The sequence below is a fragment of the Neolamprologus multifasciatus genome, chromosome 3 (assembly GCF_963576455.1).
Source record: "Neolamprologus multifasciatus chromosome 3, fNeoMul1.2, whole genome shotgun sequence".
Taxonomy (NCBI): Eukaryota; Metazoa; Chordata; class Actinopteri; order Cichliformes; family Cichlidae; genus Neolamprologus; species Neolamprologus multifasciatus.
In genome coordinates this window covers 25,003,886-25,027,657 of record NC_140441.1, presented here as the reverse complement: position 1 = coordinate 25,027,657, position 23,772 = coordinate 25,003,886, and the positions used below count along the sequence as shown (strand labels likewise).

At 42.2% G+C, this 23,772-nt stretch overlaps 1 protein-coding gene and 1 long non-coding RNA gene across 3 annotated transcripts in view; both read right to left on the bottom strand.

Moving 5' to 3' along the window:
* The window catches only part of LOC146522230 (up-regulator of cell proliferation-like), a 239,821-nt gene that overhangs the window by 161,682 nt on the left and 54,367 nt on the right, over positions 1-23,772 (bottom strand). The window lies entirely within an intron of this gene.
* Positions 62-1,290, bottom strand: LOC146522232 (uncharacterized). Of its 2 annotated transcripts, XR_014871306.1 has the most exons (4): positions 974-1,290; positions 762-875; positions 397-607; positions 62-284 (listed from the first exon to the last, which is right to left on the bottom strand). It is a non-coding gene; the product is annotated as an uncharacterized LOC146522232 (long non-coding RNA). The 2 variants fall into 2 exon arrangements; XR_014871305.1 differs by having other exon boundaries at positions 62-607; positions 974-1,289.

The following is a 23,772-nucleotide window of genomic DNA, read 5'->3' as shown; positions in this document are numbered from 1 at the left end:
AAAAATATATTGTCACATTCTGCATTCTCAAATACAAATTTCACAAAGTAAATTTTTGATTAACAGAAAAAAATATGAATACAAACAATAATTGTATATTATTAAAATATTATGCAACCATGACCAAAGTCAGAATCATCATTACAGTACTGTGGACTTACTGCTTGCGTAATACTGATAAACTTCAAGGGAGATCATGACAACAGAAAACTGTAAACAACACTCTGAAGTCAAGTTTCTTTTCTTGTTTCTGTGACCTCAGCAAGTTGACAGACTTGAAGTTGCTAAAGAAAAAGTGATAATTATAGGGAAGAAACTTCTCTTTTTCATCCGTTTAATCAAACATTTGATGCCTCAGCTGTCTCAGTCCTATAGCGTTCTGCAACTACAACTAACCTGAGGAGGCTTGGATTTAGCTGCAGGTGCCCCTGTACATCCTTCTCAGCAGCACACATGTGGGTACCATTTAATCACACTTTAATCCACACTCAGCTTTGCTTCATCACAAGACTAAAGGTGGCATCCCATGTCACAGTCTTATCATCATCCAATTGGAGAAGAAACATTTACGGTCATCCTGGTTTTGTTTTCTGATCCTGCAAAAAGACTGAGGACAACAAATCCCAGAGAACATGAGATACACAACATCCAACATTCAGACTCAACAGCCTCCATAAATGAAGAGCACCAGGTTGGTCCAGTTATACTAGATATAAGCATAATTCACATTACTGTGTATGAATAATAATCAAGAGACCAACTTTGAAGATGCAGAGCATGATGTCCCATCATCAGACTGCAAACAAACATCCACCAGGCTTCTTTGTTGGCAGAGGTGATGATTCTCCCATCAGGGATCAGTAGCGTGTATTAACCTGTGGTATAAGCAGCAGTCACTGAAATATTACTGTTTCAGATAAGAAATCTAGCACATAAAAGTCAAGATGGGATGGATCTCTACAAACTGACTTACCTCTGCGAGTGTGAGGCTGTTCCTCCAGCTTCAACAAAAATCTGACTCTCCAGTCACAGACAAACAAAAAACTCCAGCTGGGAGATAGAAAACGCTGTCTGGGTCTTGCTGGATGTTGCTGGTCAGAGTCCACACATTAGCAGAGTGCTTCTTGGTCCCACTGACCCATGTGGACAGCGACTGTGGAGAACTGTTCTGGAAAACAGAAAAGAGAATTAAAATAACAAAAAGCCAAACAGGATTTCCATAAAGACTCTCTTGGAATCAGCAATCAGAAAATCATTGGTTCATATTTCAATTAAATATGACCAGGCTCCTTAAATGTAAGCAGTTAAGATCTGATTTGATTTACATTAATAGTCTATAATTAATTTATCTGCTGTTTCTCAGGTAGTTGTTTACATTATATAATATATTGTGTTCAGTATACGTCACTACAATGTGATTTCGGAAATGTATAAATATACGAACAACAGGCTCTTCCGCGGAAATCTCTTGTCGTCAATAGGAGGACCCTGCACGTCAATTCTCGACGCAAGGGGGGTACCCTGCGCGTTGATAAGTGAAGCAGAGGGAGCCTGACCATGCATCACACATTTGACGAGTTGGGAGTGAGAATGTGTTGTATTGTTTGACAGAAATGAAGGAGAAAAAATGTTTTGTTGGTCATTCATTTTTGTCATGACATCACTTCGATTAGTTGAGTATCTGAGGCTGAGACCACAGGACTGTAAAACATGATTGTTGGGCTGCATTTCTGTACTCAACAGTCATTTCAAGATTAGTTAGTAAATAACAATTAGCTAATGTTGTTCATGAGACTAAAGTCATCTCACTGTGGTAATGTAAATATAATATGGCCAATATTATATGTATTGTCAGATTATTATGATATATATTACAGGATATATTACAGCACTGAGCTTGAACTCTGGGTCAAAGATTCAAGTTGCAGTTATTTATATTTCCTATCACCTTAAATCTTCACTCAAAGACAAGTACCTTTGACAGTGTATATATAGATGTATTATACATAAGAGACAAATATTGTTTGTTTAATATGTTGGCATTACTAAATTTGGCTCAATGCTTACATATATGTGTAAAAACAAAATGTACGAGCTGTCCAAACTGTTTCTGATAGAATGAAGAGTAGACTGATATATTGAATATTCCTTTATTGGGTGAGAAAATCAGACCATGACATAACTGCTTTAAGTCATACAGAATAGATATCAGAGCCTTAAACAGGCTGACTTCTGCTAAATGGGTCAAACTGGGAAGAAAGTATACAAACACATAACATCCTTATAGAATATGATGTAACACTATAGCTCAACTTACCTCAGAATATATAAAGCATATAAACAATTACAGCAATATGATGCAACAAACACAGCAGTGCTACTAATCCAAAATACTCAAAGCTTCATAGAACTGAAACAAACATTTATTTTTAGCTCCATTCAGCTGCTGATACATACTTTAGGTTTCTGAACATTAAACTTGTTGCTGCCTTTCATAGTGTGTAACTTGAAGGCCCTGAGTACTTTCTCCCACACTGAAAACACTGGAATGATAAAATTACTTGAACATTACCTAATAAGATTCAGGACAGACAATTAGTTATTTTAAACTTTTCTAGCAGTCCTTCACAAACAGGGAACAGTCTGTCTATTCTCTCTATCTGTCAGATGCTGCTGGCTCTTCCTCCTCCTCCTCTTCCTCACACACTGCTGAGTTTGTCCTGGTGGATCATCAGGGGTGCAAAGCCTCACAGATGATGTGCAGCAGTGGGTCCGTCAGTCTGTCCTCACTCTGGACACTTGCAGTTGTCACACATGGAAATCAAATGTGTGATAAGCTGCAGGATTCAAACACAAGTGTAACTTATAAATACATGTTCATACTTTTATTCCACAATCAGAGAGAAAGAAAAAGAGAGAAAGTGCAGGACAGACAGACAGGTGACAGTCTCAGGTGTATACACTGCTACTAAAAGCACAGGAGAAGGAGGATTTTGTTTGTGTTATTACGAGTGCTAAACAAGAAGAGTTCCCAGATGGTCCAGTGGACACATGTGTGACTCCTGTGATTAAAGCATCTTTCTTTCAGCTTAACGAGTAAACCGTCAGCTCGTTCAAACACACGTTAAAGTCCGTTTGGTTCGACACCACCGAACAGAGGCAGCAATATAACATAGCTAACATTAACAGTGCAGTGAATCCTGCTTGTGCCGTGATATTCAGGACTGCAAACCGAGCAGCATCACTGACTTTCAGCTTGTTGTGTTAGTGATTATATGAATGACTTTAATTATCCATAAAATCATCACATTCTCTGTAAGATTAAGGTCAACTATATATGTATTTTAAAGTAGAGGCTTTAAAACCAAATTACCGCTGAAAGTACAAACATCACTAATGTCACACAACTTTGCCAACATTTGGCCAACAGTAATGTTTTAATGTTCTTCGTTATTAAACATTCGCACATGAATAAGTGACATCATATTCAGTACTTACTTTTGACAGTTCACTCTTCGGCCGCTCCGCTTCTGCCGTCTGCCGTATTTTGCGGCAAAATTATCCACACCCACTGCCGCGCTATGAATTGTGAGATATATGGGACCACGAAGAGTGCACCGGACCACGCTTGATATTTAGGGAAATCGAAGGTGCATTTGGAGTATGCATTTGAAGTACACTTTGAATCGGGACAGCCATCGTCGCGTGGCGGTGATGTAATTGCACTCAAAATGCGTACTTCAAGTGTGCGGTCTCTTAATTGGGACACAGCCTCTGGCTCCAAAGATGCAAGATGGCAGCCTCCACAAGCGGGACATTTTGGCTTCATTTTTGCACAATGGGAGGCGCAGTCGCGTTGTCCATGTTTTCTACAGTCATTGGTCCAGACAGACTCCCGCTCAGCAAGGGAGGCCAGCAGCACCCTGCACTGAAACAACAACCTTCTATTTCAATGTAAGTGTATCGTTAGACTTGAAACGTATATCAACTGTAACCATAATTCGTTTGGTCAGTTTTTTTGTTGCATTGAAAGCGTTCCTCTGTCACACGCTTTGCCTTCGGTCCTGTTTGGTTTTCTGGAAAGTTCATGCTAATGCAGCAGGTAAAAGATTTTAGCTAGCTTTACTATGAAACAAACGCCAGTTTAATTTACCAGGAGCAGCTAAAGACAATGTTCCTTTTTGATTTCTGTGCCAAGTCAGTGAAGTCACTGAGGGGTTATGCATTTCATTGCTTCTGCCATCCTGACCATTGTAGAGGAAATTTAAAAATATATATGAGTTGGGTCAGTCATATAATCTGAATAAGCTCACTACACTTCTTATAACTGAAACAACATTATCTGTCAGATATTCAAAAGCAGTACTTTGTGGGGGGTTTTAACCAAAATCCATTATGTTTCAAACTACTGCTATACCAAGATGCCTTTGGAGTTGTTAATAGTTTAGGTTATGGAAATAAATAGATAAAACTGTAGTTAAAGGAACTTTGTTTTGCATGCTGGAGATAATTTGGGCTCACATTGCACTGGTGGCTTCTGCTTTAGTCGTAGACATCATTTCTGTAGATGTTGTTTAATGACACAATCTGTTTTTCAGGGTGGTGATCCAAATCAGTGTGGAGCAGAATACACCATAGAGATGTACAACTCTCCTGTTGAACACCTCAAGACTGAAGGTACACCAGATATAGAAGGAGTAAAGTTTGAGTCAGTTTTCAACTGTTTAAAATGTCTGTGAAGGTTCTCAGTCATCCAGGTCATCGTAGTCAAAGGAGCTTGCAAAGAAAAGCGTCTGGACTTCTTTAAGTTACTTGAAGACGTTTCACCTCTCATCCGAGAAGCTTTTTCAGTTCTAAGGTCAAATGGTGGAGAGTCTCAGATATAAACCTAGTGGGAGTATCCCCCCACAGAGGGACAAAAGAACCCCCTGATGATCCTCTAATCGCCTGAGCCAAGGTGTGGAACTGGGTGTGGGTCCCACGCCTTGGATCCACTGTCAGGGGATACAGAGCAGACTTGATTCTACAGAGAGCACAAAATCACCTTTTAAGTGAAAGGATAAGACAGGTCCATTTCACTATAGATGCCCTCCAGATCAAGATCAGCCAGACTCTGCAGGAATTGGAAACCCTTCTACCCTCTCCAATCTTAGAAGAGGTTTACAAGTTTGTGGACAAGGCTCAGCGGGCCCTAACACTCTAAAGGAAAAGAAAGACAACGCAGGAAATTTCACACCTTGCTTTCAAAAACACACACTCCTCACTCTGAACCTACATAACCCAGAGAAGAAAACACACCTGAAGACAGTCAGGAGAAATGGGTTAAGAACTTTTCAGACAGGAATCTCACTGAACCTGAAAAGAGAGTATTAGCCAAAGGACTCAATTTTGCCATTTCTCCACAACAGTTGCCCATAGTGGACCTCATCACAGCCACAGAATCTGCCATATGGATTAATAAATTATCACAGACAGAAGCAGAGCAAATCAGGATAAAAGTCTCAGCCACCCTCTCCAGTGCCAAAGTCCCTCCGTCCAACCTCACAATACAAGAAAAGAAGGCCGTCGCTTTCCTGAGCAAAGATCACAACATCACTGTTTTACCAGCTGATAAGGGAAGATGCACCGTGGTCCTAAACACTACAGATTACCATACAAAGATCACTACTCTCCTCAGTGACAACAATACCTACGAAGCCTTAAAGCGAGACCCCACAAGCAGCTACAAAAAGAAAGTTATAGCTTGCCTTCAAGACCTTGAAAAGGACAAAATCATTACATATCACCGCCTTTACCCAGGGGATGCCATACCCCGCATTTACGGACTTCCTAAAATCCACAAGGAAGCTGTCCCACTCAGACCCATAGTCAGTAGCATAAAATCAGCCACTTATAACATTGCAAAACACCTTGCTATCATCCTTGCTCCTCTCATGGGGAACACCCCACACCACATCAAGAACTCCACCGACTTCACTGACAAGGTCCAGAAACTTACCCTGGATCCAGATGAAACCATGGTGTCCTTTGATGTAGTCTCTCTCTTCACTTGCATACCCACCACGGAGGCAGTGGAGACTGTCAGAAAACAACTACAAGAAGACAACTCCTTGGAGGACAGGACCAACTTCACACCCGATCAGATTTGCACACTGTTAGACCTCTGCCTCACCACTACATATTTCAAATACAACGAAGGCTTTTACAGACAAAAACATGGCTGTGCCATGGGCTCCCCCGTGTCACCTATTGTAGCCAACCTTTACATGGAGGAAGTGGAAAGGAAGGCTCTTAGCTCTTTCAAAGGAAGAGTACCCAGCCACTAGTACAGATATGTAGACGACACCTGGGTCAAAATCAAGACACAAGAAGTGGAATCCTTCACTGCGCACATTAACGCTGTGGAGAAAAACATCAAGTTCACCAGGGAAGACACAAAGGACGACTGTTTGCCTTTCCTGGACTGCGCTGTGCACATTGAAGAGAATGGCAACCTCAACATCGAAGTTTACCGGAAGCCCACACACAGACCAGTACCTCCTGTTTGACTCCCATCACCCTCTGGAACACAAACTTGGAGTAATTAGGACCCTACACCACCGGGCAGAACATGTTCCCTCTAAGCCTGAAGGAAAAAAGAAGGAACACACGCATGTAAAGGAAGCACTCAAAATGTGCGGCTATCCTAAATGGGCATTCTTAAAGTCAGCAAAGAGGCACAGAAAAGAAGATCAGACACCAGCGAGGGAGGATAAGAAGGACAGACGCAACAACATTGTCATCCCCTATGTAGCCGGTGTATCAGAAAAACTCAGGAGAGTTTTCTCCAAGCATGACATCCCGGTACATTTCAGACCCAGCAACACGCTCAGACAAAAACTGGTTCACCCGAAAGACAAAATGCCAAAACACAGACTTAACAATGTGGTGTATGCTGTACAATGCAGTGAGGAATGCCCAGACCTCTACATTGGAGAGACCAAACAGACACTTCACAAGCGCATGGCACAACACAGAAGAGCCACCTCCACAGGACAAGATTCAGCTGTCCATCTGCATCTTAAGGATAAAGGACACTCTTTCAAGGATGCCAATGTTCACATTTTGGACAGAGAGGACAGATGGTTTGAAAGAGGAGTGAAAGAAGCCATCTATGTCCACTGTGAGCGACCATCTTTGAACAGAGGCGGTGGTTTACGACACCAACTCTCTGCCATCTATAATCCAGTTTTGAGATCCCTTCCCAGACGCCTTAACGCCCACTCACATCCTGGGCCATCTGACCTCAGGAATTCGCATGATAAGGTGGGGCCAGGTTTCACAATGAACTCACCCGAAACTCTGGCTGATTGGGACCCACACCCAGTTCCACACCTTGGCTCAGGCGATTAGAGGATCATCAGGGGGTCCTTTTGTCCCTCTGTGGGGGGATACTCCCACTAGGTTTATATCTGGGACTCTCCACCATTTGACCTTAGAACTGAAGAAGCTTCTCAGATGAGAGGTGAAATGTCTTCAAGTAACTTAAAGAAGTCCAGACGCTTTTCTTTGCAAGCTCCTTTGACAACTGTTTAAAATATTTTCACATCTGTCAGCCAGGTTTGCCATTTTGATTAGGACACAAGATTTTTATGACATTTTGTCATATGATGTGTGGTGTTTCTTAAATTTTTTTGGTGAAAAAAAAAAATGGTTCTCCATTCTGAATTGGAGCATTAAACAGTTTAAATACTCTTACTCGGATACCTCTTCAAAGCCGTGTGAGGTCAGTCTTCAACAAACTCTCAGGACAGTTAATACAAAACTGGAAGTTTGTAAGGCTGTTGCCTCTCATACTTGATGACGTGGTGGAATGTAAGATGGAACAGATGATTTTTACCCCACTGCATCCAGACTGCAAATAAATCCCACATGTGCGAAGCCACTGCTGTCATGTGATGCGCAGCAGCAGAAGAAAAGGACTGTGAGGCTCAGTAACAGAGATTTTATTAGAAAGCTACAGACATTTTGCGCCGCAAAAAATATACTTTTTTTTCCCAATGCATCATGATAACTTCATTTCAGTTTGTTTCTTTTCATCAACAAATAAAGGAGGTTACATACAAGCTACTTTTTTATTGCTCAAAACTTGTCTGAACACAGACTGCCCTTGTTGGTCCACTGTGACGTATGTGGCTGAAGAAAACAAATTGCTGTTATTGTTAGGTTGTACAGTCCTGATCAAAAGTTTTAGACCATTTGAAAAATGGCAAAAAATCATATTTTGCATGGCAGGATCTTAAAAAGGTTCCAAGTAGAGCTTCAACATGCAACAAGAAGAAATAGGAGTAAGGCAAAACATTTTTTGAGCAAGCAATTTATTAAACTGAAACAGGCTTTTTTACAGCTTTTTTACAGCTGATCAAAAGTGTTTCCATCAAGCATTTCCATGAGGTGAGTGGGAACAGTTCTCCAAGTGGTGAAGATGGCCACACGAAGGGCGTCTACTGTCTGGAACTGTTGTCCATTCTCAGTTGGATTTAGATCAGGGAAAGATGAAGGATGGTCCAAAAGAGTGATGTTATTCTCCTGGAAGAAGTCCCTTGTCCTACAGGCATTGTGTACTGTAGAGTTGTCCTGTTGAAAAACCCAGTCATTACCACACAGATGAGGGCCCTCAGTCATCAGGGATGCTCTCTGCAACATCTGGACATAGCCAGCAGCCTTTTGACACCCATGCACCTCCTGAAGCTCCATTATTCCACTGAAGGAAAAAGCATCTCCCCAAATATTGTGGCATCCTCTTGTCTGAAGGACGTAGAAAACATCTCAGGTGGAATCTGCTTGTCATGCCAGTAAGGTTGGAAACCATCAGGACCATCAAGGTTGTATTTTTTTACAGGAGAAAAAAAATGGTTATATCTTTTTCTCATCAGAGAATTTGCTTTTGAAGCCCTTCAGTCTCTGATGCCATTTGGTGGTTATGGGGGTGCAGTCAGCACCAGTGATGGTCTTAATTTTGGTTGAGGATGTTTTAGGTCTTCCACTTCACGTTTTTGTTCCATAACCCCCAGGATTATTTAAGAAATGACCGTCTTAACTGCGTCCCACCTCAGCAGCGATGGTGCGCTGTGAGTGACCCTACTTATGCAGTTCAACAAGCCGACCATGTTCAAAAAGAAAAGTTTTTTTGCTTTTGCCATCAGAACATCCTGACAGTCTGGCTACCTGATAGAAAATGACAATGAATCCACAGTTTTGCACAGATTTGGCCTTTTAAAGGCATGTGGTCCTAAACATTTGATCAGCTGTAAAACAGCCTGTCCCAGTTTCAATTCAATTCAATTCAATTCAATTCAATTCAATTCAATTCAATTCAATTCAATTCAATTCAATTCAATTCAATTTTATTTATATAGAGCCAAATCACAACAAAAGTCGCCTCAAGGCGCTTCATAGATACAGAGAAAAACCCAACAATCATATGACCCCCTATGAGCAAGCACTTTGGCGACAGTGGGAAGGAAAAACTCCCTTTTAACAGGAAGAAACCTCTGGCAGAACCAGGCTCAGGGAGGGGCGGCCATCTGCTGCGACTGGTTGAGGTGAGAGAAGGAAGACAGGATAAAGACATGCTGTGGAAGAGAGACAGAGGTTAATAACAGATATGATTCAATGCAGAGAAGTCTATTAATACATAGTGAGTGAGAAAGGTGACCGGAAAGGAAAAACTCAATGCATCATGGGAATCCCCCGGCAGCCTACATCTATTGCAGCATAACTAAGGGAGGATTCAGGGTCACCTGGTCCAGCCCTAACTATATGCTTTAGCAAAAAGGAAAGTTTTAAGCCTAATCTTAAAAGTAGAGATAGTGTCTGTCTCCCGAATCCAAACTGGAAGCTGGTTCCACAGAAGAGGGGCCTGAAAACTGAAGGCTCTCCCTCCCATTCTACTTTTAAATACTCTAGGAACAACAAGTAAGCCTGCAGAGCGAGAGCGAAGTGCTCTAATAGGGTGATATGGTACTACAAGGTCATTAAGATAAGATGGGGCCTGATTATTTAAGACCTTGTATGTGAGGAGCAGGATTTTGAATTCAATTCTGGATTTAACAGGAAGCCAATGAAGGGAAGCCAAAACAGGAGAAATATGCTCTCTCTTTCTAGTCCCTGTCAGTACTCTTGCTGCAGCATTTTGGATTAGCTGAAGGCTTTTCAGTGAGTTTTTTGGACATCCTGATAATAATGAATTGCAGTAGTCCAGCCTGGAAGTAATAAATGCATGAACTAGTTTTTCAGCGTCACTCTGAGACAGGATATTTCTAATTTTAGAGATGTTGCGCAAATGGAAGAACGCAGTCTTACATATTTGTTTAATTTGACCAGGACATATCCTGGTCAAAAATGACTCCAAGGTTCCTCACAGTGTTACTGGAGGCCAAGGTAATGCCATCCAGAGTAAGAATCTGGTTAGATACCATATTTCTAAGCTTTTCAGCGCCGAGTACAACAACCTCAGTTTTATCTGAATTAAGAAGCAGAAAGTTAGCGGCCATCCAGGTCTTTATGTCTTTAAGACATTCCTGCAGTTTAACTAATTGGTGTGTGTTATCTGGCTTCATGGACAGATAGAGCTGGGTGTCATCTACATAGCAGTGAAAATGTATGCTATGTCTTCTAATGATGCTGCCTAAGGGAAGCATGTATAATGTAAACAGAATTGGTCCTAGCACTGAACCCTGTGGAACTCCATAATTAACCTCAGTGTGTGAAGAGGACTCTCCATTTACATGCACAAATTGGAGTCTATTAGATAGATATGATACAAACCACTGCAGCGCAGTACCTGTAATACCTACAGCATGTTCTAATTGCTCTAATAGGATATTATGGTCAACAGTATCAAATGCTGCACTAAGGTCTAGCAGGACAAGCACAGAGATGAGTCCACTGTCAGAGGCCATAAGAAGATCATTTGTAACCTTCACTAAAGCTGTTTCTTTGCTGTGATGAACTCTGAAACCTGACTGAAACTCTTCAAATAAACCATTCCTCTGCAGATGATCTGTTAGCTGTTTGACAACTACTCTTTCAAGGATTTTTGATATGAAAGGAAGGTTGGAGATTGGCCTATAATTAGCTAAGACTGCTGGGTCTAGAGATGGCTTTTTGAGTAAAGGTTTAACTGCAGCCACCTTGAAGGCCTGTGGTACATAGCCGATTATTAGAGATAGGTTGATCATATTTAAGATCAAAGAATTAATTAATGGCAGGACTTCTTTGAGCAGTTTTGTAGGAATGGGGTCTAAAAGACACGTTGATGGTTTGGAGGAAGTAATTATTGAAGTTAACTCAGAAAGATCAATTGGAGAAAAAGAGTCTAACTTAACATCAATGGTACTAAGAGTAGCTGTAGATAATATTACATCTGTGGGATGATTATTGGTAATTTTTTCTCTAATGATAAAATTTTATTTGTGAAGAAGTTCATGAAGTCATTACTAGTTAACGTTAAAGGGATGGTTGGCTCAAAAGAGCTCTGACTTTTTGTCAGCCTGGCTACAGTGCTGAAGAGAAACCTGGGGTTGTTCTTATTTTCTTCAATCAGTGACGAATAGTAAGATGTTCTGGCTTTGCGGAGGGCTTTCTTATAAAGCAACAAACTATTTCTCCAGGCTAAATGATGATCCTCTAAATTTGTGACACGCCATTTCCTCTCCAGCTTACGAGTTATCTGCTTTAGGCTACGTGTTTGAGAATTATACCACGGAGTCAGGTACTTCTGATTAGAGACCTTAGTTTTCACTGGAGTTACAGTATCCAGAGTCGTACGTAGTGAGGAGGTGAAATTATTAACAAGATAATCGACCTCTGTTGGGGTAGCATTCAGATAGCTGCTCTGCTCTGTGTTGGTACAGGGCATTGACGATGATAACAGTGGCTGGATTATATTCTTAAACTTAGTTACAGCGTTTTCAGAAAGACATCTACTTTGATAAAGTCTACTCTCCACTGCTGTGTAATCAATTATTGTAAATGTAAATGTTATCAGGAAATGATCAGACAGGAGAGGGTTTTCAGGAAACACTGTTAAATGTTCAGTTTATATGCCATATGTTAAAACAAGATCTAGAGTGTGATTAAAGTGGTGGGTGGGTTCTTTTACATTTTGAGAGAAACCAATTGAGTCTAATAACAGATTAAATGCCATGTTGAGGCTGTCATTTTTAGCATCTACATGGATGTTAAAATCACCCACAATAATTATTTTATCTGAGCTCAGAACTAAATTAGATATAAAGTCTGAGAAATCAGACAGAAACTCTGTGTAAGGCCCAGGTGGACGATAGATGATAACAAGTAAGACTGGTTTCTGAGTTTCACAGCTGGGGTGGACAATGTTAAGCATCAGGCTTTCAAATTAATTAAAAGTCTGTCTTGGTCTTTCATTAATTAATAGACTGGTGTGAAAAATTGCTGCAACACCGCCCCCTCGACCTGTGCTTCGAGATTTCTGGTAGTTAGAATGACTCGGGGGTGTTGATTCATTTAAACTAACATAATCATCCTGCTGCAACCAGGTTTCTGTAAGGCAGAGTAAATCGATTTGTTGATCAATTATTAAGTCATGTACTAACAGAGACTTGGAGGAGAGAGACCTAATGTTTAATAATCCACATTTCACTGTTTTACTCTTTGGTTCAGATGTGGATACTGTATTGTTCTTTCTTTGTAATTGTTTATGTTTAAGTTGTTTGTTGCTGGTTTTCAGTTTGTTTTTTGTCTTTTTGGAAGCTGACACAGTCTCTATGGAGATGGGTTTTTGGGGGGGTAGCAGGAGGAGAGAAGCTGCAGAGAGACGTGTAAGACTGCAACTCTGCTTCCTGGTCCCAACTCTGGATAGTCATATTTTGAGGGGTTTAATAAATTTGTCCATATTTCTAGAAATGAGAGCTGCTCCATCCAAAGTGCGATGGATGCCGTCTCTCCTAACAAGACCAGGTTTCCTCCAGAAGGTTTGCCAATTATCTATGAAGCCCACATCGTTTCTGGGACACCACTCAGACAGCCAGCAATCTAAGGAGAACATGCGGCTAAACATGTCACTCCTGGTCTGATTGGGGAGGGGACCAGAGAAAACTACAGAGTCCGACATTGTTTTGGCAAAGTTGCACACCGATTCAATATTGATTTTAGTGACCTCCGATTGGCGTAATCGGGTGTCATTACTGCCGACGTGAATTATGATTTTACTAAATTTACGTTTACCCTCAGCCAGCAGTTTTAAATTTCCTGCTTCATTGCCTGCTCTGGCCCCTGGAAGACAATTGACTATGGTTGCCGGTGTCTCTAGCTTCACATGTCTGAGAACAGAATCACCAATTACCAGAGTTTGACCCCCGGCGGGTGTGTCGCCGAGTGGGGAAAAATGGTTAGACACACGAACGGGTTGGTGGTGTACCTGGGGCTTCTGTTTAGGACTATGCTTCCTCCTCACCGTCACCCAGCCGCCCTCTTTCCCCAGCTGCTTGGGGTTTGCCGGGGAACAGCTAGCGGGGCCTACGCTATCTTCGGCTGCACCAGCTACAGGGGCCTGGCTAGCTACAGGTGAATGAAGGGTGCGAAGCCGAGTCTCCAATTCAGTAATCCTGGCGTCCAGAGCTGCAAATATGCTACATTTGTTACAGATATCATTACTGCTAAAGGAGGCCGAGGAGTAACTAAACATCTGACACAATGAGCAAGAAAGTGCAGGAGGGACAGGTGAAGTAGCCATGGTGCTAACGATTCGGCTACGAGCTAAGCTGAGCTAGCGAAACAGTACAGAGACAGTGAGTGAATACTTTGGCTATAAATTAGGTAGTGAGTACACAGAAAGTGTGCTTCGGATGAAGCACGTGAAGATTATATTCTGAAAAAAGAATGTATTTAAAAGTTGTTAATTAAATTGCTAAGCAAATAAGCTACTCAGAAACACCACTGTGTTTGAGCAGGACCAGGAAGTGATACTCTACCGCAGAGCGAGCGAACACCAAGTGACAGCGCCACCATGACAGTTTAAGTTAACTGTTTAATTTAATCATTGTCTCTACTGGTTTTTTATTACAAATTATGACAAAAAGTCAAAGAATGTAAGTTTTATGCCAGTTAGCCTATTATGTTTATCACCTTATTGGTTGGATCTTAATTTTTTTAGACAACATTCTGGCTGCAACAGCTGCCAATAATTTTGTGTAAATATGAACTTTTGAATAAAAAGGCATGTTTTGTATTATACAGCTCTTCTGTGTGTAACTCAGTTCTTAAAATCATCTCAAATCATCTTCCGAGCGAAACCGGAAGGTTTACTGAACTGTGGCTTCATGTAAACGCTGAGCATCCACTCGACGGCGGTCAGGTTTTTATATGTGATGAATCCAAAGACCAGGTCAGCGATTCCAGAACCCAGAGTGTTCCAGTTTTCACTGGATGGCGAGCCAACCCAAGATCCTAGGAGACAATATACATATACACGCACACTCACACGCACATTGATGGACTACAATCCTCTACTGTACAAGTAGTACGGTAGGACAGACAATCACACACACACTCCTTGTCGGACGAATTCTATTGCCATACACACGTTTGTCATGGGCCCCACTGGTACCATTTGGACTTAAAAAAGACAAATTCTTTTACTTGTGCACAATTTTATTTTATTCTATTCGTTTGCTACTTTGGAGGAAAAATTTTATACTTGACATTGTGTTAAAACCTGTTGAAATACTGTGTTGTTTACAAATTTATTTTACAAGGCTTAACATCACTAAAGTACCTTTAAAGCCACACAACTGTGTTTGTCTGGTTTCTCTGCCATTTGTGTACCAGAGCTCTAAGAGTCGTTCTCAGTCTTCTGATACTAGCCCAAATTACTTATTACCTTGGTAATTATCCATTGGTACTTTATATAACTCCACGTAAGTGCTACAAAAGTGGCGAGCCAGCCACGAGCTCTTTGGTGCATGAATATCAGCAGTGAAACTTCCTTACAGTGTGTATTGTCATTGAAACATCTTTTGCTATTGCCACAAGATGGATTTTGTATTGAGCTCAGGTATCAAAGTCCCCAATGCAGTAATTGTTAGTGGTATACTCAATTCATCGGATGATGAAGAGGTTCTTGACTTTTTGAAGCAGTATGGTACCTTTAGAGCCATCCCAGTTGTAGATCCAAACTCAGAATTTTTCAAAAACCTGATCGTTGAGTACCGAAGTGGTAACTCCATTGATGCCTTAACTGATCTTTTGCCATACACATATGAAGTTGAAGGGAAGCCCGGTGTAAAATACCATGTAAGAGCTCTCTCCAGCGTTGCCAAGGTGGGTGGCAGTGCTACCAAATCCTACTTAGATGAAATAAAGCAGGTGGCAAAACTGAGTGGCAAAAGTTTTGAAGAGGTACTGAAGTCGATGATGACAGAGATCAGTGAAATCATTGGGAGTTCAGAGACCGATGATGAATGTATGCTCTCCTCCATGCAAGTTGATGATCCAAACAGGGAGAACCAGCTTCACCCCTCTCTTGAAACTTCTGAGATTGCACGCCAGCAGTTGTCTAAAGATCCACCACAGGTAGGATTGATTCAAGGTGGTGCGGAGCCACACCTACCTGTTGATTTCAAAAAGAGCCCACTTAGTGCGGCAAACAGTTTCAACCCACCTGAAATTCAGAAAGTCATTGTGGAACACATCGTGAAGAAAGATGACTTGATTGCACATTCATATTCTCCAATGAGACTCCGCTCATTCTCTGACAGGATCCCCAGACCCAGCGGTGAGACGGATTATGACACATGCCATTCACATGTTGAACTTCTCAGGAAAGACCCTGCCATGTCTGAACTTCTAAAATCTAGAAAGATCTTTGAGAGCTTGTTGTCCCATGCAGCTGACATTGTCAACAGACTGAGCCCAGAAGCTACACCTGAAACTTACCTTCAGTTGTTGGATGCAGCTTTTGGAACAGTGGAAGACGGAGAGGAGCTTTTTGCCCAATTCATGAACACTCTTCAGGATCCTGGTGAAAAGGCCTCTGCATACCTCTGCCGTCTTCAGGGCGCATTGAACCTCACTCTGAAGAGGGGAGGAGTCTCTGCTGAGGATGCCGATAAACACATTCTCAAGCAGTTTTGTTGTGGATGTTGGGACCACACCTTGCTCTCAGATCTTAATCTTGAAAACAAGAAAAGCCAACCTCCAACATTCTCAGAACTTCTAATAATGCTCCAAACAGAAGAAGATAGACTGGCAGCTACAGCCACACGGATGAAGAAACACCTTGGCTCAACCCGGCAGCGGGTTGTGGCACACTGTCAAAAGACTTGCACTTGTAGTGAGCTACAGACAGTGACTCAATCTGATTCTGACCCGTTGACAGATCTGAGGAAGCAAGTTGCATCCCTACAGAGTCAGCTTACTAATTTGATGGCAAAGAAACAGAAGAAAAGCTCGAAGCCTAAGGACAAGGCTGAGTGTGATTTATGTGAGATGGCTATGGCAACACCTAGCATCAAGGTCACAAGTGCGAGGCCTGCCAACTTGCGGCAGAGCACCCAGCCAAAACCATGGTACTGCTTCAAGTGTGGTCAGGATGGTCATATCTCAGCAAGTTGCAGTAATGACCCAGACCCCACTGTTGTCGCTGATAAGAGGAAGCAATTGAGAGAGAAGCGACACATTTGGGAGATGCAAAACACTCCATCTGCTGACCAGGATTTTTAGACGCAGTCTCAGTTGTGGGGCAAACTGGGACTGAAGCAGATCAACATCGTCCCGCTAAATCTGGAAGTCAAGCTAAACCAAGAGCACAGGCCACTTTGAGGCAATCCCATGTTGGAGAACAACCTTTCAGACTACCTAAGAGGCTCATAGGCACAAAGAGTACAGGTCAAGTCACGATCAAAGGTAAGGTGAGTAGTTGTCTCCTTGACACGGGTTCTCAAGTGACCACTGTCACCAAGTCCTACTATGACCAGTATTTGTCTGAGCAACAGATAGAGCCACTCCATGACCTTCTGGAAGTTGAAGGGGCCAATGGGCAGCTTGTACCTTACCTGGGTTATGTTGAGATTGGAATCACCTTTCCTAAAGACTTTCTTGGTGCTGAACTAGAAGTCAAAACGCTAGCTCTAGTAGTCCCAGACACCGGGACATTAACCAAGTCTTGTGTATTGATTGGAACAAACACTCTTGATGTAGTGTATGAAATGTACACAGAGCAAACCCAGAGGGCTACCAACCCATTCCTCATGGGTACAGAACCGTACTCAAAGTACTGGAGTTGCGGCAAAAGCAATGTTCAGATGAAAACGTTGGATTAGTGAGGATGCGTGGAAAGGATGAAGTGATCATCCCAGCTGGGAAAACAGTCGTTCTTGAGGGGACAGTATCAATCAAGGAATTTTACACTGAGAGATCTGCTCTGTTGAAATATCCTTCAGTATCTTCCCTGCCTGGGGGGCTTTTAGTACAAACCTGTCTCCTTGACTTGCCAAGCAACCAGTCGTGCAAACTACCTGTAGTAGTTTCCAATGAGTCAGAGCATGACATTACCATCCCAGCTAAGAGCGTGATTGCAGAACTCAGTGCAATACAGACTGTCCTATCTCACAAACAAATTGTGAGTGAGCCATCAGAGTGTGAACCATCCAAGACCTCTAGTGTGACATTTGACTTTGCCGACTCTCCTATCCCTTCTGACTGGAAAGACCGCATTACTCAAAAGCTGAGCAGTATGCCAGAGGTCTTCGCCCAGACTGATCTGGATTTTGGAAGGACGGACAAGGTCAAACACCACATTAAGCTATCAGATGACACACCATTCAAACACAGAGCCCGACCGATTCACCCGCACGACATAGAGGCTGTTTGAAAGCATCTGCCAGAGCTTCTCGCAACTGGGGTAATTCGCGAGAGCGAGTCCCCATTCTCCTCGCCAATTGTTGTGGTCAGGAAGAAGAACGGTCAGGTACGTCTGTGTGTTGACTACCGTAAGTTAAACTTACAAACAGTGAAAGACGCACACGCCCTCCCAAGACTGGATGACACCTTCACCGCACTCTCAGGTTCCAAGTGGTTCAGTACACTCGATCTTAAGTCCGGCTATTATCAGATCGAAGCTGCAGAGAGTGATAAGCCCAAGACTCCCTTTGTCTGTCCACTAGGTTTCTGGGAGTTCAACCGTATGCCACAGGGAGTGACAAACGCACCAAGTACTTTTCAGAGGCTTATGGAGAGATGCATGGGAGACATAAATCTGAAGGAAGTTGTTGTTTTCCTGGATGATCTCATAGTTTTCTCGAAAACCCTTGAGGAGCATGAAGCCAGACTCATGAAAGTCCTGGAACGCTTAAAGGAGTATGGGTTAAAGCTGTCTCCCGAGAAGTGCAAGTTCTTCCAGTCCTCAGTTCGGTACTTGGGACATGTTGTTTCTCAACACGGAGTAGAAACTGACCCAGAAAAGACAGCAACACTTAAAACTTGGCCAGTTCCTCAGAATCTTAAGGAGCTGAGATCCTTCCTTGGGTTCTGTGGGTATTACAGATGGTTTGTTAAAGGCTACTCAAGTATTGTGAAACCGCTGAACGATCTAACGTCCGGTTATCCACCACTGAGGAAGCATTGCAAATCAAAAGGGAGAAGTAATCAGTATCATAATCCAAAGGAGCCGTTTTACGAACGGTGGACCCCTGCATGCCAGAAAGCATTTGAGGCTATCATTGACAAGCTAACGTCGCCTCCAGTCCTGGCCTTTGCTGACCCAAAGCTGCCTTACATCCTTCATACAGATGCGAGCACTACGGGCCTTGGAGCAGCCTTATACCAGGAGCAGGAGGGACAGCTGCGGGTTATCACCTACGCGAGTAGAGGTTTGTCAAGTAGTGAGTCCCGCTATCCAGCACATAAGCTCGAGTTTTTGGCTTTAAAGTGGGCTGTAACAGAGAAGCTGAGTGACTACCTCTATGGCAATCAGTTCACCGTTGTCACAGACTCAAACCCTCTGACCTACATCCTCACCTCAGTAAAACTCGATGCAACCAGCTACAGGGGGTTGGCGGCCCTCTCTACCTTCAATTTCAGACTCCAGTATCGTTCTGGGAAACAAAACGGAGATGCCGATGGACTCTCGCGTCGTCCTCATGGCAAGCTACCTGATGACCTTACATCTCAAAAAGAGAGAGACCGGATATGCCAGTTTGCCAAACAACATCTGTCAGATGCAGACAATATTGACTCAGTCGATCAAGATGTTGTGCATGCTATCTGTGAGAGGCAATTTGTTTATCATCCACCCACCTCTGAAGCTTTGGGTGATGATGCAGGTATATCCCTTGTCGAAAGTCTTGCCATTTCTGGAGATGCTGTACCTGACAGCTTTGAGCAGGAAGAGACGTTGGGAGGCCTAGACATCATTCCCAAACTCTCACAGGCAGATCTCAGAGACAGTCCTGTAGAAAGACATATTATCAACCAGATGGAGAGTGGGGAGAAACCCCCTCCCACATTGAGGAAAGAACTTCCAGACGTAGTCCTGTTGCTGAGAGAGTTGAACAGGTTCGAGCTGTGCAATGACATTCTCTACAGAACACGAAGAGAAGGCGATAATAAACATTACCAGTTGGTCTTACCTGAAGACCTGCGAGAGTCTGTGTTGACAAGCCTACATGACAACATGGGTCATATGGGAATAGAGCGCACACTCGATCTGGTCAGAGCCAGGTTCTACTGGCCGAGAATGTCCTCAGATGTGGAGAAAAAGATAAAGACCTGCCACAGGTGTGTGCGCAGGAAAACGTTACCTGCGAAGGCTGCACCTTTGGTGAATATCATGACAACAAGACCCCTCGAGTTAGTCTGCATGGATTTCCTATCCATTGAACCAGACAGTAATGTGAAAGATGTTCTTGTCATCACAGATCATTTTACTAAATATGCAGTCGCTATCCCAACATCGAACCAAAAAGCTCGGACTGTCGCAAAGTGTCTGTGGGACCATTTCATAGTACACTATGGCATTCCTGAAAAATTACACAGCAATCAAGGGCCTGATTTTGAGTCTCAGCTGATCAAGGGACTGTGTGAAGTAGCAGGCATACAGAAGATTCGGACTACGCCATACCATCCCAGGGGCAACCCGGTGGAGCGTTTTACCCGAACACTCTTAAGTATGCTTGGAACTCTGGAGAACAAAGACAAGTCACATTGGAAGGATTTTGTAAAGCCTTTAGTTCATGCATACAACTGTACCAAGAACGAGGTAACTGGATTCACACTGTATGAGCTGATGTTTGGGCGTCAGCCACGGTTGCCTGTCGATTTGGCTTTTGGGTTACCTGTGAGAGAACAACAAAACAAGTCACACTCCCAATATGTTAAGGACCTCCAATCCCATCTTGAGGAGAGCTATAGAATAGCTACACGGAGTGCTGCAAAGGTAGCCCAAAGGAACAAAACCAGATTTGACAAACATGTGACCACATCTACCTTGGAAATCGGGGACCGAGTGCTGGTAAGGAACATACGCATTCGAGGAAAACACAAACTCACCGATAAATGCGAGCAGACCGTCTATGTGGTGGTGAAATGAGCTGGAGACCTCCCCGTCTATACCGTTAAACCAGAGGGCGGGGATACCCCCCTACGCACCCTACACAGAGACCTCTTACTCCCTTGTGGGTTCCTCTCTGCAGCCAAGGAAGTGAAACCTGAAAAACTAGAACCAAAGAAAAGGCCCAGAACGCGACAGACCACTCACAAAGACAAGGAAAGAGCAGATCACCCCTCGGATGAGGATGATATTGTTTCAGTCCACTGGTTTGCAGATAGATCAGTGCCAAATGACTCGGCGTACACTGTCAAGCGAGATGTTTTGCTGACTCATAAATCAAGTCTTGGTCAAGATGATGTGATTGCAGATCAAGACAAGTTGGCTGGTAATACTTCAGCTTGTACAGACGCCATATCCAATGTTGTTCCAGCCAGTCATGCTGACCATAACCAACATTATGACAATCAGATCGCAAGTTATGGAGAAGCCTTGTATGAGGAAGACTTACCTGAAACGGAAAGAGACTTACCTGGAAATGACGAACCTGAAAAGGAAAAAGACTTACCTTCTACGGATCGCCCTGACATGAGGGATGAACAAATCCTGCTTCTCTCAGACATGTTAGGGAGTGATGAGGAAGGAGAGGACTTGATATTTGACAGGGAAACAGTAAACAAAGCGAGAGATGAACAAACAAGCAAAGAAATTCCTGTCTGACGATCTGAAAGAAGTCGCCAGCCACCAAAAAGGCTAGACTATGCTGAATTGGGAAATCCCCTTGTCACTGTGGTCAAATCATTATTTCAGGGTTTAACCACAGCTTTCATTGACTCTTTAAATGCTAAAGCTGAATTATTGTTCTTAGATGATGCAGTTCGCAGTGGACATGCAAAGGGACTTGCATGAATTCAAGAGGGGAGGGTGTAACCCAGTTCCTAAAATCATCTCAAACAAAAGAGAAGAAAAATTAAAACATTTAATATTCATTGTTCTGTTCTTACTGTCCCTGTTAATCAAAGTGAAACGAGATCAAAATATTTATTTAAACATAGAAGGGACGCAGATTATATATGATATGCTCTGGTCAAACAGGGGTTAAGTCAAGTTTTCTCAGAGGGTTGATGAGCTCTGATGAGAGCCTATTGTTTTACTCCACTCCTCGCATGTCAGCCAATCGGTGAAGCTCTAGGCAGCTCTTGTCCCTCCTTAGTACCAGCTCCCAAGTTTTCAGTCTCTTGCTTTTACAGCCAAACAGAGCAGACAGAGTAAAACTTTGTTATCGGTAAGCTGGAGAAATTAACATCTAACAAGTTAAAAAAATACCATCTAAACTGATATTTTTTCACAAAGTATGGTTTTGCACTTGTTGTCGTCAAGGGCAGAGCGAAACCGGAAGGTTTATTGAGCTGTGGCTTCACGTAAACGCTGAGCATCCACTCGACGGCGGTCAGGTTTTTATATGGGACGAATCCAAAGACCAGGTCAGCGATTCCAGAACCCAGAGTGTTCCAGTGTTCACTGGATGGCGAGCCAACCCAAGATCCTAGGAGACGATATACATATACACGCACACTCACACGCACATTGATGGACTACAATCCTCTACTGTACAAGTAGTACGGTAGGACAGACAATCACACACACACTCCTCGTCGGACGAATTCTATTGCCATACACACGTTTGTCATGGGCCCTATACATTTGGACTTAAAGAAGACTAATTCTTTTACTTGTGCACAATTTTATTTTATTCTATTCTTTTGCTACTTTGGGGGAAAAAAATTTATACTTGACATTCTGTTAAAACCTGTTGAAATACTGTGTTGTTTACAAATTTATTTTACAAGGCTTAACATCACTAAAGTACCTTTAAAGCCACACAACTGTGTTTGTCTGGTTTCTCTGCCATTCGTGTACCAGAGCTCTAAGAGTCGTTCTCAGTCTTCTGATACTAGCCCAAATTACTTATTACCTTGGTAATTATCCATTGGTACTTTATATAACTCCACGTAAATGCTACATGTGCTTTGTCAATAGGAGACGGTAAACAAGCTTATTAAAATGTATTTTAACAGGTTTACTTTATATTAGTTTTTTATTTCAATGTAATAATTGTACAAAAATCAAAGTTCACTGTGAATTTTACATTTATCAACAAAGTATACTGTTATGTATTCTGCATTATCACTATATTTTCCATGGTGAAATTCTGGCAACCACAGCTGCCAGTATTTTACTGTAATATTCAACTTTTTAATATTTATTTTATACAGTTTCACTGTATTTAACAATGCAAAACTGTAATCAGGTTAATGGAGTGTTTGTTGCTTTTACATGAGTTACCATGAAAATGTTTATGATTCTTTATTGTGAATTTTACATTTATCAACAAAGTATACCATTATATATTCTGCATTATCACTATATTTTCCACGGTGAAATTCTGGCAACCACAGCTGCCAGTAATTTACCGTAATATTCAACTTTTTAGGTATGATACCGTATTATTTTATACAGTTTCACTATAATTAACAAAGTAAGACTGTAATAAGGTTAATGGAATGTCTGCTGTTTTCACATGAATTTGTTTAAATTCATAGTCATTTACTGTAAAAAAAAAAAAAAAAAAATACAAAATAGGATACCGTTTTGTGTTCTACATTTACTTTTTTTTTTTCACGGTGAAATTCTGGCAACCACAGCTGCCAGTAATTCATGGTAAATGGACTGATTCTTGCATAGTGCTTTTCTACTTTCCCGGAGTACTCAAAGCGCTGTATACAACATGCCTCATTTACACCCACTCATACAAGCACTTCTAAACACAAGTGCAAACTAAACTACCTTCACACTCCGATGAACGCATTGGAGGGCAACTTGGGGTTAGTATCTTGCCCAAGGATACTTGGCATGCAGACTGGAGGAGCCAGGGATCGAACCACCAACCCTCCCATCAGTAGCTGATCTGCTCTGCCACCTGAGCCACAGCCACCCCATACCATAAATTCTACAATATTTTTTTACAGTGTGGTAAGTTTGAGTCTATTGCTCCAGTTCTTTCCGACCTGCACTGGCTCCCCATTAAATATTGCATTGATTTTAAAATCTTATTGCTCACTTTTAAAATCAGAAATAACACAGTGCCCAGCTATCTTACGGATCTCATCAGTTTTTATACCCCTGGGAGAGCGCTTAGATCAGCA